Consider the following 16,239-nt stretch of genomic DNA (forward strand, 5'->3'; position numbering starts at 1 on the left):
TTTTTTTTTTTTTTTTGAGATAGGGTCTCATACTGTCACCCAGGTCAGAGGTAGTGGTGAGATCATAGCTCTCAGCAGCCTTGATCTCCTGGGCTCTTTTTTTTTGAGACGGAGCCTCGCTCTGTCACCCAGGCTGGAGCGCAGTGGCGCCATCTCGGCTCACTGCAAGCTCTGCCTCCCGGGTTCACGCCATTCTCCTGCCTCAGCCTCCCGAGCAGCTGGGACTACAGGCACCCATCACCATGCCTGGCTAATTGTTTGTATTTTAGTCGAGTCGGGTTTTCACCGTGTTAGCCAGGATGGTCTCAATTTCCTGACCTCATGATCCACCGGCCTCAGCCTCCCAAAGTGCTGGGATTACAGGCGTGAGCCACCGCGCCCAGCCTTTTTTTTTTTTTTTTTTTTTTTGTAGAAATGGGGTCTTGCTATGTTTCCCAGGCTGGTCTCCAACTGGTGGGCTCAAGCCATCCTGCTGCCTCGGCCTCCCAAAGTGCTGGGATTACAGGTGTGAGCCACCATGTCCAGCCCTAGAAATAATTTTTTTCCTTAACCAACAGATCAAGAGCAAGAGCTCTGGTCTCACTCTTGAACTGATCCTTTATTAATTAAAAAAAAAAAAAAAAAAGCAGCTGGATGTGGTGGCTAGAGCCTATAATCCCAGATATTCTGGAGGCTGAGGCAGGAAGATCGCTTGAGCCTAGGAGTTTGAGGCTGCAGTGAGCTATGACTGTGCCACTGCATTCCAGCCTGGGTGACAGAGTGAGACCCCATCTGCTTGTCAAAAAAACACAAAAATTAAAAATGAATAAAATAAAATAAAAAATAGCACCTACCATTCATTAAGTATACCCTGTGCCAGGCATGCTATTACCTATTTTACATACATTGTCTTACTTAATTCTTAGAACCCTGAGGTAGGTCCTGTTGTTATTCCCATTTTATAGATAGGAGCACTCAAGCACAGAGAAGTTAAGTAACTTGCCCAAGGTCACAGAAGCTAAAATTCAAACACCCAGTAGCCTGACTTCAGAGCCAGGCTCTCATCCATGATGCAACTAAATGGGTCATACCTTGTTAATCAGAGTTCTTGGAGTTCAGTTATCATCTCACTCTTGAAAACTACAGAACTTTCCTGTACATAATTGAGTATAATCTATTTTGAAACTATATGCATACATGCACACTCCTAGTCTCCATGTAAATGACATCAATTGTACAAGAATCCTTAAAAACTCTAAATTAGAAGTCTAATAAAAATATGTCATATGTAAGTATATACATGCTGTGTGTGTGTGAGTGTCTATAGAATAAGAAATGTTCCTCCAACCTATCATTACTTTAACAATCTTTCCAAGAAAGATACAAAGAAGGTACAACTAGACACTCAAAAATCAAGAAGTGGGCCATTATTTCTCAACACAGATTTTGGAATGCCAACAAGCTAACCCAACAGGTTAGAAAAAACTGATAACAATAAAAACAGGTTAACAGTAGGATAAATCAAATGAAATTCATTGATGATTTCTGGGAAAGAAAATAAGCAAGATTTATAATGAAAGCAGATAAGCCATGGATCACAAGAGTCACAACATCGACCCTAAAACTTAAGTCTTATTAAGAAATAACTGAAGAGATATCTAATAGCTTCCAATTGATTCTTCTGATAACAGCTAAGAGATTACTGCCTGAAAACAGACAGTACCAACAGTCTTAAGACCAATCAAAGATTTCCTTTCACATAAACATATGGAGTGCATATGAAGCTTAAAACATCAGCACTGCCCGTGATGACTCCTTCTCTGGGAAGAGAGCTTATTTCCCCTCTTTAACACCTGTCAGCCACCACCACACATATCCACATACTCGTGTGTGTATCCACTGAACCAATGATGCCACCGATTATACAGCACACCATTACCTTAGGGACCACTAAGGAAAGAAAAAAGCTGCCAATTAAACTATGATATATCATCCATTGTAAGATACAGACTGATATTAGAGATGTACAAATACAAAGCATGGGCATGTCAGAATCAATGAAAATGTATAAACTGTTTAACCTAGTCAGTGAACAGGTCCCTTGAAAAACAGGGAAACTAGTTTTGATTTCTAGCACCAGACAGGAAGGAGGTGAGCCACCACCTTGTCACCTCACCCTCCTTGGTTAGCTGAGTTCCCAAATCTATTTGCAATATAGTCCAGGTGCCAGAGGTCTGCAGCTGCTCTGTGATACTTCTGCGGCCTTCCTCTCTGCAGCCATTACCAAATCAGTAGCTGCCATTCCCAGACTCCCCACCCCAAGCCCAAATCAAATCCACCCAAAAGTGGACTTTCCTGCTTCTACTACACTTGTCCAGACCAGTCACAAGGTAAGAAGAGTAGGCATTGTGAATAGCAGCCATCATCCCTCTCTCCTTCCCCACCCTCCATTTCAGCAGGAACCATGAAACAGGTCTTATAAAAAGAAAAAAATTACAATTCTGGAGGTGACCTAGTTGGAAGCCTGAAATTCCATGTTGTGAAACAACTGGAGGCCGGCCCTCTGATCCTTTCTCTGGATGTGCTGAATTCAGCAGGGTGAAAGTGCTAAACCCAGGAGGAGCAATGAAGTCAGTGTTGAGAAGAGCACGCAGCTGAAAAAGCCAAGCGGCAGACCAGGACACTGCTGTGATTGAGGATAACATATGTTACACTGTACTCACTCCGTTAAGCACAACAAATCTCCTTTTTCCTGAAAGGCAATAATGTTGGGAGATTACTTCTGGTTCCAGCTGACATAAAGATAGTCACTCTACGCTGTCATCTAAGATGAGGAGATGCATGTTTTCTTTTAAATAGAGGCCTCACAAAAGCCAAGAGCCTGGCCACCCTCTCAAGTCCATTTTCACCCCTCCATGTTCATTGCCTCACTCATGAATAATGTAATATTCTAGCTAGCTTTCCTGCCTCTTCTCTCTATAATCTTACAAGCCATCCTATATTCAGATGCCAGATTAAACTTCCTAAACCTCATCAACAACCATAGTACTTCAGTGCTCCTATTTTCCCTAGTTTATTATTAATCCTCTGCTGTTAAGATTCTTCAGTGGCTCTCCACTGAATATAGGTTACAATTCAAGCTCCTAAACTTGGCAGACAAGACCATCCATCTCATCCATCTTCCCCACACCCTCACACTCACCCAACATTCCAGTCAACCTGTACAACTTGAGTTGCTCAAGTTCAGTAGGAAATAACAAGCGCACACCCTATCATACATACACCAACCTTGTAGCTCCACCGCACAGACAGTATTTTCCCAAACTGCAATCTTTGCATGCGTCGCTCCCTCTGCCGAGAAATGTCTTTCCCAGTTCTTTCTGAAACATTCCAACATCCCCTTGAGATCTCATTTCAATTGTTTACCTACTTTTGAAAATCTACTTCTCTGATCATTTATCCTGAGCTACTATGTCTCAAAGCACCCTGTAGGCCAGGCACGGTGGATCACACCTATAATCCCAGCACTCTGAGAGGCCGAGGAGGGTGGATCACTTGAGGTCAGGAGTTCCAGAGCACCCTCGCCAATGTGATAAAACCCGTCTCTATTTAAAAAAAAAAAAGAAAAAAACTTAGCTGGGCATGGTAGCGCGTGCCTGTAGTCCCACCTACTCGGGAGGCTGAGGCAGGAGAATCACTTGAACTCAAGAGTCAGAGGTTTCAGTGAGCCAAGATGGCGCCACTGCATTCCAGCCTGGGTGACAGAGCAAGATTCTGTCTCAAAAATAAAATAAAATAAAATAAAAAACAATACCCAGTACATAATTCATCATACCATGCACCACAAGGAACATGACTGTAAATTGGATTTAGCGTGTCATCAAGTCTAGGACCAAGTAACATCACTGGCTCCAAGATGTCTAGTAAACCTTCTAAAATGAATATCTTGAAGCTAAAGCAAAGATCTCAGCAATGAGCTGATTTTTCCTGCTGATCCTGATAATGCCCTCTATATTCCCTGATACAGAACATTCTGTCTATTATATAAGCTTTGTCCAGAATATATTTTGGAGCCAGGCAGAAGGTAATCATATTGCACATTCATTGACTCATTTACTCACTCATCAAATATTTATTGAATGTCTACAATGACTACAATAAAACAAAGCAAACACTGTCCCTATCCTCAAGAAGTTTTCATTCTAGCAAAGAAGACATTAAATACTCATAATTATAAATTAATAATTACAAATGCTGTAAGTGATGTGAAGATGTACAGACTACTAAACCCGATGATCAGTCCCATTTTGTAAGAACTATCAGCATAATCTGACACAATTGATCACTCCCTGTATTAGTCTGTTCTCACATTACTATAAAGAAATACCTAGGCTGGGCACGGTGGTCACGCCTGTAATCCCAGCACTTTGGGAGGCCGAGGTTGGTGGATCACTTGAGGTCAGGAGTTCAAGACCAGCCTGGCCAACATGGGGAAACCCCCATCTCTACTAATAATACAAAAAACTTAGCCAGGTGTGGCGGCGCACGCCTGTAATCCCAGCTACTTGGGAGGCTAAGGCAGGAGAATCACCTGAACCTGGGAGGCAGAGGTTGCAGTGAGCTGAGATTGAGCCACTGCGCTCCTGTACAGCCTGGGCAACAGAGTAAGACTCTGTCTCAAAAAAAAAAAGAAAAAAAAAGAAATACCTGAGACTGGGTAATTTTAAAAAGAGGCTTAAGTGGCTCACAGTTCTGCATGCTGTACAAGCATGGCTCCAACATCACTTGGTTTCTGGGGAGGCCTTGGGGAGCTTGTACTCATGGCAGAAGGTAAAGAAGGAGCAGGCACATCACATGGCTAAAGGAGGAACAAGAGAGCGAGGGGGTGTGCTACATACTTTTAAAAACCAGATAAGAACTTGCTCACTATGGTGAGGGCAGTACCAAGGAGGATGGTGGTAAACCGTTCATGAGAAAGCTGTCCCCATGATCCAATCAGCTCCCACCAGACCCCACCTCCAACACTGGGGATGACATTTTGACATGAGATTTAGGTGGAGACAACATCCAAACTGTATCACTCTCCATTCTCCTTGGAACAGTTTCTTCAGCAGCTTTCATCTCCTCTGGGTTTCTTCCGACTTTACTCTCCTATATGGGTCTTCCTCTTCTTCCCAACCTTTCAGTGTTGAAATGGGCAATGGTCCTTTCTCTTCTTCTCACTGCCTAGATGGTATCATGTAGTTTTGTGGCTTTTAATGCCTTCTATATGTTGAAAACTCACAGATTTTAATCTCCAGCCTGGACCACTCTCCTGACCCCCATTCACAAGCCCTGCTGCCTAATGACTGTCCCCACTTGGGTGTTCAAACACAATACCCCACACTGAATTCCTAAGCTTGCCCTCCATCTGCTCTATCTGCAGCTTTCTCCATCTCAATTCCTGAGATGGAGATAGTCTCCACCGTCCTAGTAACTCAAGCCAGAAATCTTTATTTTTTTAATTTTTTTTTTTTTTTTTTTGAGTTGGAATCTCACTCTATCACCCAGGCTGGAGTGCACTGGCATGATCTCAGCTCACTGTAACCTCCACCTCCCGGGTTCAAGCAATTCTCCTGCCTCAGCCTCCTGAGTGGATGGGACTACAGGCACGCATCACCAAGCCAGGCTAATTTTTTGTATTTTTAGTAGAGATGAGGTTTCACCATGTTGGCCAGGCTGGTCTTGAACTCTTGACCTCAGGTGATTCACCCACCTGGGCCTCCCCAAAGTGTTGGGATTACAGACATGAGCCACCGCACCCGGCTATTTTCCAGAAATCTTGGAGTCACCCTTGACCCTTTCTCTCACGTCCCAAAGGCAATCCATCAGCAGATATTGTTGGTTGTACCTTGAAAATATATCAGAATCTGGCCACTCTCCACCACCTTTACTGCTGTCATCCTGGTCATAGCCACCAAAATCTGTGCCTCACTTCCTGCAGTAGCCTCCCAACTGTTCCCCCCTTTGCCCCTCAAGAATCTAGGCTTGGCTGAGCGCGGTGGTTCATGCCTGTAATCCCAGCACTTTGGGAGGTCAAAACGGGCAGATCACGAGGTCAGGAGATCGAGACCATCCTGGCTAACACGGTGAAACCCTGTCTCTACTAAAAATACAAAAAATTAGCTGGGCGAGGTGGCCGGCGCCTGTAGTCCCAGCTACTCGGGAGGCTGAGGCAGGACAATGGTGTGAACCCGGTAGGCAGAGCTTGCAGTGAGCCGAGATCACGCCACTGTACTCCAGCCGGGGTGACTGAGTGAGACTCCATCTCAAAAAAAAAAAAAAAAAAAAATCAAGGCTTATCAGAACAGCCAGAGAGGTTTTTTAAACATTTAGGTTTGATCAGGTCCCTTCTCTGCTTGAAATCCTGAAACAACTCCTCATTTCACCCAGAGTAATCAAAGACCAAGTCTTGGCAAGGGTCTATAACATCTGACCTCCATTTCCTTACGGACATCATCTCATCTTCTACTCCTCTCCCCTCACTCTGGCGACACTGGTCTTCTCCCTGCTCTTGCATCATTCCAGCCATACTAGTCCACAGGACCTATCCACTGCTGCTTCCTCTGCCTTGCATGTTTTCCCTCAGATAACCTTTGGCTAACCGTATTACCCCTAAGACTAACCATATGCTCAAATGTCAAAAGTCTATGCTCAAATGTCACCTTCTCAGAAAGGCCAAACCTACCTTCCCTGGTGGTCTGATAGTTAGGACTTGGCACTCTCAGAAAGACCAAACATCTCTTTTCTTTCTTTTTCTTTGAGATAGGGTTTCACTCTGTTGCCCAGGCTGGAGTGCAGTGGTACGATCTTGGCTCACTGCAGCCTTGAACTCCTAAGGCTCAGGTGATCCTCCTGCCTCAGCCCCCTGAGTAGTTGGGACGACACGCACACACCACCACACCCTGCTACTTTTTGTAAAGATGGAGTTCTGCCATGTTGCTCAGGCTGGTCTCGAACTCCTGGGCTCCAGCAATCGGTCTGCTTCGGCCTCCCAAAGTGTTGGGATTACAAACAGGAGCCACTGCTCCTGGCCTAATGCCAAACCTTTCTACCCTATTTTAAATTACCACCTTCCCTCCTCATGGCTGAGACTCCAATCCCCCTTCCTTTGTTCTATTTTTCATAACATATTACCTTCTAGCATACTATATACTTTGCCATTCATCATGTTGTCTGTTGTATCTCTCCCAATTAGACTATAAGTTCCATAAGGACAGAGATTGTTATCTCTTTTGTTCTCTGATGTATCTTCAGCAAACAGAACACAGCTTGGCACAAAATAAGGGTCCAATGAATGTTTATTGTATGAATAAAATTTAAAATTCTTAAGAGTCAAAGAAGGCTTTTTCTAACTTTGTTACCCCAGGATCCCAAAGACCTACAGGTTAGGGAAATAAAGGAAAGTGGGGGGAGGACAAAGTGCAAGTGGTGGTAACAAACTCTTAAATCTCCCATACTAAATGGTAAACTCTTTGAGGGTAAGGATTGTGTCACATTCATCTTAGTACCCATGTGGCCTTGCCTTGCACCAAGTAGACAGTTAATAAATTATCTGTCAAATGCATAACAAGTGAATAGTGCAGAGAACTGTGCCTGGCATGTAAGAATGAATGTTTGGGAAATGAACGAATGTAAAGTGAGAAGTCAGCTGCGCACAGTGGCTCATGCCTGTAATCCCCGTACTTTTGGAGGCTAAGACAGGCAGATCTCCTAAGCTCAGGACTTTTTAAGATCAGCCTGGCCAACATGGTGAAACCCCATCTCTACTAAAAATACAAAAATTAGCCGGGCGTGGTGGCGGGCGCCCGAAATCCCAGCTACTTGGGAGGCTGTGGCCTGAGAATCGCTTGAACCCAGGAGGCAGAGGTTGCAGTGTGCCAAGATCGCACCACTGCACTCCAGCCTGGGCAACAGAGCGAGACTGTCTCAAAAATAAAAAAAGAGAAAGTGACAAGTAATATAAGGGAGGTACAAAGAGGTAAAATAATGTGTTAGAACTTTGTTACCTCAGAGACTTCCCTTTCTAACTATAATTCCTAACTCTCTATATCAACTTTAATGACAACAATGATGTAGGGAGGGTGATTGAGAAAGGGTGAGAAAAGGCAAAGAAATTGAAAAAGAGAGGCACGATAAAGTGTGAGCTTTTAATTTTTTTGGCTGTGACCCATAATAGGTAACATTTTCATATATGACACTTATATAAGAAACAATACTGACCCTTCCTCTGTGCAATGCACTCTAATATTTTCTATTCGATTCCACTAGAAACAAACAAACAAAAAGAAACCACAACAAAACAACTCTGGCTGCTGCTCACTAAATCAATTTCACAATCCACTAAATTGATTTCATGCCTCACTAAATTGATTTCATGACTCACCAATGAGTCTTGACATACAGTTTGAGAAATACTGAAGAAGTGCCTTTTCACTCTTTTCCCCACTGCGAAAAACATCACTCTTCTGAAAACCATAAAAGAATTGTCTGCTACAGAAACATAAAGGAAACAAAGAAGCAATAAAACATGGTTTTGGTCCACAGTGGGGACCAGGAAAGAAAGGAGTGTTGGCCAAATTGCAGAAGAAAGGAATTTAACCAAATTGATTCCTGGACTACTTAGAAGAAAAAGATGGTGATTGGAAAGCTGGCTGCAACCCTCAAATATTCCTAAGAGTTACCTCAGCAGCATGCCCCAGTACTCGGTAAATTCTCACCCATAACCCCTTGTTTCCCCTCATCTACACCACAGGCCATAGAATCTTCAGTACTTCTTGGAGCTGGGGAACTCCTTTTATCCAATACATAGCAGACAGGAAGCAACAATGAAAAGAAATCCTTCATTTATTCCTAAACTAGAAGTCTGGATATGTTTCACACAGCTATATGTGGCAGTTCAGTTCAAGAGTACCACCAGGGCTTTAACAATACTTTGCATAAATGCCGGATTAAATATGCTTTTAAAACCTAACTTCTACCAACCTAGATATACACTAGGTAAAAAGGCCAAAGACGTATCCCCAGTACCCATGTCTACTGCATGATAACCATCCAATCAATAGTTGTTGGATGATGAATGAATAAACAAAATAATGCCAGAAGAAAGAAGAATGGAAATAAACAATATACTAATATAAGGGTCCTTAGAGGATACAGAAAGACGTTAAATGATACGACTGGGAGAATCAAGAAAATCTGGAATGACAGAAATCCTGTAAGATAAACAACCTGGTTTTTCAAGAAATAAGTGGCAAGAAAAAAAATGAGTGTAACTGCTTTAGATTAGAAACACTTGAGACTGGCCAGGCGCGGTGGCTCACGCCTGTAATCCCAGCACCTTGGGAGGCTGAGGCAGGTGGATCACGAGGTCAGGAGATCGAGACCATCCTGGCTAACAATGTGAAACCCCGTCTCTATTAAAAATACAAAAAATTAGCCGGGCGTGGTGGCAGGCGCCTGTAGTCCCAGCTACTTGGGAGGCTGAGGCAGGAGAATGGCGTGAACCCAGGAGGCAGAGCTTGCAGTGAGCCAAGATTGCGCCACTGCACTCCAGCCTGGGCGACAGAGCAAGACTCCATCTCAAAAAAGAAAACAAAACAAAAAAAAAAACTTGAGACTTATCAAACAAATGCAATATATGAAACAATTTAGATCCTGATGTAAATAAACCAACTGCAAAGAAAACATTTATGAGACCCTTGAGGGAATTTGAACACTGACTAGATATTAGATGGTATTAAGGTATGTTTGTTAGCTATGATAATAATTTTGCCTTTTAAAGAGCCCTAATCATTTAAAAATGCATATTGAAGTATATACAGATGAAATGATGCTATGATTGAGATCTGCTTAAAAATAATGTGGTGAGGGCCGGGCGCAGTGGCTCACACCTGTAATCCCAGCACTTTGGGAGGCCGAGGTGGGTGGATCACTTGAGGTCAGGAGTTCGAGACCAGCCTGGCCAACATGGCAAAACACCCGCTCTACTAAAGATACAAAAATTAGCCGGGCACAGTGGCGGGCGCCTATAATCCCAGCTACTCTGGAGGCTGGGGCAGGAGAATCGCTTAAACCTGGGAGGCGGAGGCTGCAATGGGCTGAGATTGCGCCACTGCACTCCAGCCTGGGAGACAGAGTGAGACTCTGTCTCGAAAAATAATTAATTAATTAATAATATAATAATCTGGTGAGGTTAGAAGTGGGTTTAAAGGGAGATGGAGGTGTGAGGGCTGGTAAAACTAGATTGGCCACGTGGCGAAATCGCTGAAGCGGAATTGTACATGATGTTCTAGTCTCCCTACTTGTATACATGTCTGTACATATGTTTGACTATTTTCATAAGTAAAAGTTTGAAAAATATGCAACAAAGGGCTTTAGAGATTATTTATAATACCGAATTTTATATAAGGGGAAACTAGGTACAGACAGCTACTGCAGCTCACACAGCTAAGACTATGTGCAATACAGAAACTGAATTATTTTATTTTTATTTTTTCGAGGGACTGGTTCTTTAGTTCATAAAGACACTTGTCAATATTCAGTATCAAAACAGTTGCACTATTGATTTTTCTTTCTCCCAATCAGCCCCAAAGAGACTACACCAAAGGCAAGTACATTTTAAACCAATAAGCTGCAGGATGTACACCTAACAGACCTCATAGAAACCTTACCAGGGCAGAGAGTGGTGGCTCATGCCTATAATCCCAGCACTTGGGGAGACCAAGGTGGGTGGATCACCTGAGGTCAGGAGTTCAAGACTAGCCTGGTCAAAATGGAGCAACCCCATCTCTACTAAAAATACAAAAATTAGCCAGGCATGGTAAAAGGCTCCTGAAGTCCCAGCTACTTGGGAGGTTGAGGCATGAGAATTGCTTGAACCCGGGAGACGGAGGTTGCAGTGAGCTGAGATCATGCCACTGCACTCCAGCCCAGGTGACAGAGCAAGACTCCGTCTCAACAAAAAAAAAAAAAAAAAAAAAAAAAAAAAAAAAAAAAAAAGCCTTACCAGAAAGTGGGGATTGGGTAGGGAAAGAAACTTTAAAAGATGAGCAAAGTGCCAGCCCACGGACTATAGAGGCTATCACAACCATACGGGGGTGGCCAGGGTGTCGCAAACCCAAAGAAGCAAAGAGAAACTGAGTAATTTTAAATACTAATGTGACGTTTGGATATTTCATCAAAATTAGCTCTGGCAGGGCACAGTAGCTCACGCCTGTAATCCCAACAATTTAGGAGGCTGAGGTGCAAGGATTTCCTGAGCCCAGGAGTTCGAGACCAACCTGGATAACATGGCAAGACCCCATCTCCACACACACACACACACACAAAACTAAAAAACCAGCTGGGCATGGTGGTATGTGCCTGTGGTCCTAGCTATTTAGGAGGCTGAGGCAGGAAGATGGCTTGAGCCCAGGAGGTCAAGGCTGCAGTGAGCTGTGATCATGCCATTGCACTCCAGCCTGGGTAACAGGGCAAGATCTTATCTCAAAATAAATAAATAAAAATCAGTTCTATCATTTCTTTACCTGAACTATATTATATGGTTAATTGAGAATCTGGAATACAGAATAAGTGTGCTAAAAAGACAATTAACAAAATGTGACGCCGAGAATATGAAAGAAAGCTCAAAGGCTCTCACAGAAGAGAAGATACAGATGGAACTAATTTCCATAATTAATAGATTATGGAAGCCTATTTGCAACTTTACAATCAAGAGTTCAAACATTTGAACAGTATCTAGGTAGATCACCTCTCTGGTTGCATTATATTTATATGATTTATTTGCCCTAACAAAATTTGTAAACCACTAAGGGCAGAAACAATATGTTACTGCTTAATTCTCCAATAGTTCCAAGTTTGAGATATGACTAAAAAGTAATATTTCAATTTTATTAAGCATTTAAAAACTTACATGGAGATTTTATAGTAGTTCAGTATAAGTTACCAACTTACCAAGTCCACTTAGTAAATAGGAACATTACACAAAAATTTCCAGCAAATCAAGTAAGACCTTAATGCCTTAGCTATCACATTTAATACTAACACAGCATTAAGTAGTAGAAAGGATGCAAGAACTGAAGTTAAAAAAAGGGAAGAAACGGCATATATATAATGATGAAAAGAAAAGCCTTCCCATTATTGACAAGAACACAACAAATATATGTCCTATCATTGTTACTATTCAACACTGTTCTAAAAGGATTAGCTAATGTAATAAGAAATGGAAAAATAATTTAACATATAAGGAAAAGGCAGAAACACCATTGTCACTTTTTGTGATAAGACTTTAAACCTAAAAAAACTAGGAGAATCTGCAAAAAACTTTTTAGTACTAATAAGAGAGTTCGGGTTACTAGTATATTTGTAATAAAGATATATCGTTTTTATATTAATATATACTTTAACAAATTAGAAAATATATTGAAAACAATAAAAATATAAACTATTGGCTGGGTGCGGTGGCTCACGCCTGTAATCCCAGCACTTTGGGAGGCCGAGGCGGGCGGATCATGAGGTCAGGATATCGAGACCATCCTGGTAAACACGGGTGAAATCCGTCTCTACTAAAAATACAAAAAAAAACTAGCCGGGCGTGGTGGCAGGCGCCTGTAGTCCCAGCTTTTCGGGAGGCTGAGGCAGGAGAATGGCGTGAACCTGGGAGGCGGCAGAGCTTGCAGTGAGCCGAGATAGCACCACTGCACTCCAGCCTGGGCGACAGAGCAAGACTCCGTCTCAAAAAATATATAGATATATACATATATATATATATATATAATATCTAGTAATATATTTAACTAAAAATGGATAGGACTAGTCTTCTGCTTCTGGAAATACGTTTTCTTTTTTTCACTGCTGGGGGCTGACATCCCTAACACCGCATTGTTCATGGATCAACTATATGATGACTTATAAACTCTAAAGGGCTGTCTTATTACAATAAAACTATAAATAAGCAATAAGCATGTTTTAAAAGCACTGCTGGGCTCTCAATAAGTCAAGAGAAAACTACTAGCGAAGGCTAGAGAGGAGGAGAGAAGAGAGTGCAGTAAAGCAAGAAAAAAAGAAACCAAGGACATAAGAATAGGAATGTTATTACAGATTCTATGATTGCCTGCACAGAAAATCCAAGAGACTCTAAATTATTTGACTCAACAAGAAAGTTTAGAAAGATAGCTGCCTGTAATGTTTAAATGCAAAAACATTTCTACACCCTAGCACCAAACAGAAAATATAATTTTTTTAAAAGATACCATCTAGGGCGGGTGTGGTGGCTCACGCCTATAATCCCAGCAGTTTGGGAGGCCAAGGCAGTAGGATCATCTGAGGTCAGGAGTTCAAGACCAGCCCGGCCAACATGGTGAAACCCTATCTCTACTAAAAATACAAAAATCAGCTGGGCATGGTGGCAAGTGCCTGTAATCCCAGCCATTTGGGAGACTGAGGCACAAGAATCACTTGAGCCTCAGAGGCAGAGGTTGCAGTGAGCCAACTGGGCCACTGTACTCCAGCCTAGGCGACAGAGTGAGACTGTCTCAAAAAACAAACAACAAACAACAACAAAGACACTATCTAGAATTGTAGCTGCCTCAAAACGAGATGGTTAGAAAGCGTTCCCTTCCCTAATCTTCCCATGCTCAAATGAGTCCTTCAGAATTCAGTGACTTCTGGCCTGGTGCAGTGGCTCACGCCTGTAATCCCAGCACTTTGGGAGGCCGAGGCAGGTGGATCACCTGAGGTCAGGAGTTTGAGACCAGTCTGGCCAACATGGTGAAACCCCTCTCTACTAAAATACAAAATTTGCTGGGCATGATAGCGCACGCCTGTAATCCCAGCTACTCGGGAGGTGGAGGTTGCAGTGAGCTGAGATTGTGTCACTGCACTCCAGCCTGGGCGACAAGAACGAAACTCTGTCTCAAAAAAAAAAAAAAAAAAGAAAGAAAGAAAAGAAAAGGATTCAATGACTTCCACATTTCCCTCTTCCCCAAATTCTAGGTTTTGAAGACAGTGTAGTCAAAATTTAGCCAGGCACAGCGGTGGGCGCCTATACTACAGACAAGTATTAAACTTTTCTCTTCTCCTATCTCTTCAACATAGAGAGTTGATATTTGGTACCTGTATTTCATATTTCTAGTTATTCTATGTAATCCATGTACATTTGACCATGTATTAAATATACTACAGGTTTATTTGCTAGCCATTATTTTCTCTCCTCTTTTTTTCTGACTCCTATCTTGAAAACTCTCTGTTCTGACAGATTTGCTGCTTGGTTAATAGCCCTTTCTACAAGACTCTTCTCAAGTGTGGTAGCATATCCACATATCTTCCCTTCATCTTGTTAATAAATAACTATCTTGGCTGAGTCCCTTTCCATCAGTAACGTACAGATGTTATTCCACTGCCTTCTAGTTTCTGGCATTGAAGATAAAAGAGTCTGCAATCTTTTTCCTTTGTAAGTAACATATATTCTGCCTGAAGGCTTGGAAGATTTTTTTATCCTTGAAATTCTGAAGTTCTCCCAGATGTCTTTCTCCCCCTCATAAATTCAGCCTCAAATCTGGTAAACCTTTTAGTCTACATCCATATCGGTCTTTCTTCTGCTCAAGGGAATTGTTTCCTATTAGTCATTCAATTATTGTTTCTCCTCTATTTGTTCTCTTTCCAGACATCCTTCTGGGACGTCTGATATTTGCATGTGAAGTTCTCTGGATGTGTCCTCTAAGCCTCTCTCCATTTTCTTCAGGGTGTTTTTGCTCTTCTGAGATATTTCTTGCAGTAGACTATCCAAGCTGCTTACTCAGGTGTTACTCAACATCCAACCCTTCAACTACTATATACATATATGTATTTTATTTGTTTTTTTTTTTTTTTTTTTTTTGAGACGGAGTCTCGCTCTGTCGCCCAGGCTGGAGTGCAGCCATCTCGACTTACTACAAGCTCCGCCTCCCGGGCTCACGCCATTCTCCTGCCTCAGCCTCAGCCTCCCGAGTAGCTGGGACCACAGGCGCCCGACACCACGCCCGGCTAATCTTTTGTGTTTTTAGTAGAGATGGGATTTCACCGTGTTAGCCAGGATGGTCTCGATCTCCTGACCTCGTGATCCGCCCGTCTTGGCCTCCCAAAGTGCTGGGATTACAGGCGTGAGCCACGGCGCCCGGCCCATATATGTATTTAAAAAACACAATCTATTTTTAGTTCCAGAAAGCATTTTTCATACTATAATTCAATCTCTTATGTCATGATTTTTCTTTTTGAATTGAGATATTTTCTGTTTCTTTAGCAGTTGTATTTCACTGAAAACTACTATTCTGGGTATTCTGTTTATTTTTTCTGTGTCTGGATATTGGGTCCTCTTAGCTGTACTACAATTTTTCTTTGTTTCCTCATAGCACTGTTCACCCTTATGTAGCTTTTTTTTTTTTAACAGTCTCGCTCTGTCACCAGGATAGTTTAAATGATGCCAGCCTTGCCAGCAGTAGTGAGTTATCATATCAGATATACCAGTCACTGAATCTATTTTGGGACTTGATGAAGTCTCTGAGGTCTCCTCACTTGCACACCTCAAGGATAGGAAATACTTACCTTGCCTGTTGAGCCACCCCGTTGAGTCCTCAGATCTCCATGGTCAAAGCCCTCTCCAGGAACTTCTGAGTATCTGTTCTTGTCTCAAGTTCTCTCCCCTGGCTCCATTCTGTCCTGTAGCTCAGAACAGTCTTTCACAAGCTTCTCAAGTTCCTTCTCTTACAGAATCAAGTCCTACTCCTTCTTTCCTAGTCCTACCTGCCCACCACCCTAGCAGCTGCTCCAATCAGGGGAACAGGAGGGACAGCAGGGACATGACTTCCAGTAGTCATCTTCCTAGAAACCCCCTCTGCCGGCAAATTCAGTGAAAAGGAAATTTGCCATCAGTAGAAGTGATTTTTCTTTGTTTTTTTTTTTTTTTTTCTGAGACGGAGTCTCCCCGTCTCCCAGGCTGGAGTGCAGTGGCGCAATCTCGGCTCACTGCAAGCTCAGTCTCCCAGGTTCACGCCATTCTCCTGCCTCAGCCTTCCCAGCAGCTGGGATTACAGGCGCCCACCAGCACGCCCGGCTATTTTTTGTATTTTTTAGTAGAGACGGGGTTTCACCGTGTTAGGCAGGATGGTTTCGATCTCCTGACCTTGTGATCCGCCCGCCTCGGTCTCCCAAAGTGCTGGGATTACAGGCGTAAGCCACCGCGCC

General features: G+C 42.7%; 1 protein-coding gene across 1 annotated transcript in view; it reads right to left on the minus strand.

Moving 5' to 3' along the window:
• Nucleotides 1-16,239, minus strand: part of HSDL2 (hydroxysteroid dehydrogenase like 2) — an 86,393-nt gene that overhangs the window by 38,163 nt on the left and 31,991 nt on the right. The gene's annotated exons all lie outside the window — the stretch shown is intronic.

This window comes from Rhinopithecus bieti, unplaced genomic scaffold (genome assembly GCF_001698545.2).
Source record: "Rhinopithecus bieti isolate Rb0 unplaced genomic scaffold, ASM169854v2 scaffold_16175, whole genome shotgun sequence".
NCBI classification, from domain to species: Eukaryota; Metazoa; Chordata; class Mammalia; order Primates; family Cercopithecidae; genus Rhinopithecus; species Rhinopithecus bieti.